Source organism: Triticum aestivum, chromosome 2A (genome assembly GCF_018294505.1).
Source record: "Triticum aestivum cultivar Chinese Spring chromosome 2A, IWGSC CS RefSeq v2.1, whole genome shotgun sequence".
Classification (NCBI taxonomy): domain Eukaryota; kingdom Viridiplantae; phylum Streptophyta; class Magnoliopsida; order Poales; family Poaceae; genus Triticum; species Triticum aestivum.
Window position 1 is genome coordinate 6848824 of NC_057797.1, and position 4915 is coordinate 6853738.

The 4915-nt window shown below is 47.6% G+C and overlaps 1 pseudogene; it reads left to right on the forward strand.

Moving 5' to 3' along the window:
* Window positions 1–4915, forward strand: part of LOC123184186 (receptor kinase-like protein Xa21) — a 13875-nt pseudogene that overhangs the window by 1774 nt on the left and 7186 nt on the right.

Here is a 4915-nt window from a genome sequence, read left to right on the forward strand (position 1 = left end):
GGCTAGGCCGTCGGCATAGGCGCCCACGTGTCAGCTACTGGGAGCTCACGCTAGCCCTATGCCGACGGCCTAGCCGTCGGCATAGTTTGCTTTTGCTCTTTTTTTCCTTTTTTCTGTTTGTTTTCAGGTCAATTCAATTCAAATAGCAGCACATATCAGCAGATATATATGATGAGATAGACATATAAAACACAACGGGATATCATCCGGCACCATCACAACAATATATGCATAAGCATCATCACACACAAGTCTCTAAATGAACATCATCACAACCAACATAAGCATATAGAGAAGCACACAAGTCATCTAAATGATCATCACCACACACAAGTCATCTCAAGCATCATCACCACACAAGGATCATCGAGCACCGCGGAGGTCGTCACCGCCAAGACGGCCAAAGCCCAGGTCGTCACTGCTAGCGGTAGCGCTACCGCCAAGACCGCCTCCGCCTCCGCCTCCGTGGATCGGAGTGGTCGGGCTCCGTGTCTCCGGAGTGCTGCGAAGACCACCGCCAACGGTAGATCCACATGTTCCCTGGATGTTGAAAAGACATATGCACGGGATATATGACTGTGTTGAAAGGCATGACATGCTTTGGGTGAATAGATTGGGGATGAACTAACCGGCGAGGGGCCAGCGTTCTATGCCACAAACTCCTCAAAGCTCATCAGCACTGGTTGTGCTGGAGGGCATTGTGCTGGAGGGAACTGAGAACACCTGCCGGCCGCCATATCCTGAAAAGCCTGCTGCATCTGGCTATCCCTCTGCACTTGGTGTTCATAAAGCCTCTGATGCCACGCCATGGTCTCCTGGCGTGTGTACTCCATGTAGGCCTACAGTATGACATGATGGAACTCATAAAACTACTAAATGCGGAAAATGAAGTGAGCAATGAAGATAAGAGGGAAAATACTTACAGATTGTTGCTCCTGAAAGAGGGACTGTGTATTGGTCACTGGCTGGCTCGTGCGCTGGCTCAGGCTCGGGTCGATCCGACGAAGCTGTGTGTAGGAGATACTAGGAGTGATCACAGCATCGAGAACCGCCTCCCGACCGTGCTCCTTGGGCCCCATGCTCACCACCGCCCTGTCTTCCAAAGGCGCCGCAATGGGGTCAGGTGTGTCAGGATGCAACTTCAGATACGCTTTGGAGTAGGCCTGCTTCCTCCCCGCGGTCTTCTTGCCGTAGTACTGGGGCTCGCCAGGCTTGGAGTCCTTCCGCGTATGGGCGATCTCCCACGCCTGCATGTTTGAGAGTGGCCGCTTCAGTTTCTCCTCCTGCACCACCAAACAGAAATTAGCCATACATAAGAAAGTGATGGTAGATAGAAGAAGAAAAATGTTTAATGGGGTTAGTCATACATTAACTGCCTTGTGGAGATAGTGGTTTCGGTTTCCCTGAGCATGTACTCCCTCCGTCCCTCGGTTAGCCTTATTTTTGGTTCTCATAGCCGCCCAGGCTCCAGCCTCATCACACCAAAGATCCACCAATGCCGCCCAGGACTCGTCTTTTCCATAACACCAATTTGGACACACCTACATAATAAAAGCATAATGGCATGTAGGTGTGTCCAAATTGGTGTTATGGAAGCATAAAGCATAAAGCATAATGTACCACAACGTAATGAAAGCATAATCAAAGCATAATGAAAAATCTTTTATACTTACCGCCAAGAACTCGGGCCTCTCCAAGGTAATGGCCATCCTCCGCGCTTCTTCCTTGGTCATCTTCACACCAAGATAGTCGTGGTAGTATGTGGAGATGGCCACATAGCGCACCTCGTACTGCATCTGGCGGGCCTTCTTCTTGCATTGGCGCAGCACGATCTGGTCCGCTCTAGCCCTGTGCTCCGGAAGAACTCGATAGAATGTCTACAATCATGCATGAAACAAGAATGGAAGAAGCCATGAGTTAAATCATTCATGAAACTAGAATGGACTTGTGCTTCTGAAGAGAACTCACCCAGAAAGTAGTGATCACGGCCTTGGCATGGGTCTCATGGTCTGCGTGGCGGGCCGCTTTCCAGTGGTCCCAGCTCGTGGCCAAAACCCGACGGTCCGGCTGCCTAACTGGATCAGAACAGTACAACCCCGGCCAATATAACTTTAGCAAGACGGTGATGAGGCCGTTGAGAATACGGACCCCTTTAGAATATATCCAGTTGCTACAAAAGAATGAACTATTAGCATGTGACAAGCAAAATAAATAACAACCGGAATAAGCATGTGACAAGCAAAATAATGAACCACTTACTCTTTTCCCGTGGGCTCAATGAGCCACTTCTGCTCCTCAGTAGCAGGAACTTCTGCTCCTCACCACCACCTCCTCCTCCTCCTCCTCCTCCGTAGAGGGTACCTCACTAGAGGAGGGCCTCGAAGACAACACCCCTAAGTCGGTGAGGGTGCGCTCTTTCTGGCCGCGACCCCCTGTAGTGGCTCTCCCCCCAGCACCTCGTCCTCTAGAGGCTCTCCCCCCGCCCCCTCCTCCTCTAGGGGCACCTCTCCCTCGACCTCCCTGTGAGGAGTCATCGTCAAGTAGCCGAGGGGGAGGATTACGTGCTCGACCACTCCGACTAGGCAGGCCGACGACCTTGCGTAGGAAACCCACGCCGTCGGCCTTCCCCTTGCCCATAACCTGCATTGAAAAGAGAAAATGCAATTAGTAAATTAATGAAATGAAGGAAAAGGCATGATAATAAACACATTAATAAAAATGCATAAAAAGGCATATTCCTAAACTATAGAAAAAAATACTTGAAACGTACATCTGCTAGAACCCATATGAATCATCACTGTTGTAACCTCTTTCTCGGTCCGTCTCATCATCACTATCAATCATATCATCTTCGTTGTCCGACGGAGGTGGAGGCTCTTCCTCGTCGTCAGCGTCTTCATTTAACTTTTCTAGCATAAGTATGTCATTTTCATTGACAATGGTCTCACCATCATTCCGTGCATCGTCGATGTTTGGGTCCACATCATCATCACCCAATGGTCTAGCGTCATCGTTTCTAACCACATCATCATCATCATCATCAGGTTGCTCTTGATAGAACACTCCCTCGTATGTCATGGGGTTAATGTTGTAGTAATCGTCTTCATTCGGGTCTGGTAGCTTACCATGTGGCGACACCTTGAACACAACTTCCCAACCCTTTAGATACACTTTCTGGCATGGGTAAGGCAGATAATATACTTGTGTAGCTTGGGTAGCCGCAATGAAGAGATCGGCTCCGGCATAGACGGTTGATGGTTTAACTTTGACCAAACCAATGGAAGGCGTATGTTTTACCCCCTCCTGCGGATCGAACCATCGGCATTTGAACACAGGCAGACTTAGGGTCTCACGCCCCTGGCGGAATTTAACCTCGTATATATTTTGTACCCTTCCGTAGTAGTCTACTGAATTTTGACCGAGGGTGTACACTCCAGTATTTATAGTTTTGGGATCGGGGCGGCTGTTTTGGTGCTCCTCTGTATGGAAGCGATACCCATTCACATCATACTTTTTACATGTCACGACGGCAGGGTCAAAACCCATGGAAACCCATCTCAATTCATCATCCATAGATATGTCGCATCACCTCCTCTCTACCACGGTCCTGCTCGGCTATGTTTATCGGCGGCATGTCAAAGTTTGGCATATATCCGTGCGTGCGAAGGTGCTCACTCATGTCCGTCTGATTTTTACGGTGACGTCTGGCACATCTCGCACAGGGGCATGGTGGGATAATTCTCATTGGACGACGGAATATCTCCTTCAAATACACATCGGTTTTCGCGATCCACTCTAATGTTACTCGATTCCGACGGATAAAACCACTGTACATCCACTGATTATCTGCCATCCTCTGCTTTTTTGCAACCCACACAACATAATTAAGGATTCACTTAAATTAATCACATCAAATTTTCAGTTTCTACCGCGTTTAATCCACCTACATCTCTAATAGGTAAAGATGGGTCCTAATCCCACCCGAGGATCTGTAGATTGAGTACGTTCTCCATTCTACCCCGTTCCGAGACAAAATTTCGGCAGCACCTCCCCGCTGTTCTCCAGATACACGTCTCGGCAAATAGCCGAGAGAATGTGCTCCGGAGAACAATGGGGAGGTGCTGCCGAAATCCTGTCTCAGAACGGGGTAGAATATGGAGAACATACCCAATCTACACATCCTCGGGCTGTCCATGGAAAACGCTGGACAGTCCGAAAGAGCTGCGGTGATAAATATGCAATTGAATGCATATTTATTGATGCAACCCTTTCGGACGGGAGACGCCTAGGTTACGCCACTTGACTTGAGAATGAAATCTAGTGACATTATTCGTAGCTCACCCTCGGTTGTAGAGGAAGTAGTTGAATAGTGGAGGGACAATCGGGGTCCAACAGCTCCTACGACAATCACTCCACGAGATGGAACACCACAGAACCTGCACCGTGACAAAATTTAAGAACATCGCCGTCATCATCTATCATCATGTAACAATCATCGAAGCATAAAAAATAATCATCATCATCATTTATCATGATCCAACAATCATCATCATTTATCATCTCTTTCGCAAAAAATGGAAATTTGTCATCGTCATCATCTAAAAATTATCAAGGCATAAAAAAGCATTATCATCTATCATCAACATCATCATCTATCATCATTAACATCATAATCTATCATCATCTATCATCTATTTTTTGGCATTTCTTGCGTTTCTCACATTTCTAACTATCATCACATCATCTATCATCTAACTATCATCATACATAATGCATGCATTCATCCATATAACCATCTATCATCATACATAATGCATCCGTCCATCTATCATCTAACTAAATTAAAAAAATTGCTTCAAAGAGGGAGGGAAGGAGCTCACCGTGGGGGAGGGCCGGCTCAGGGGGGGCAGGCACG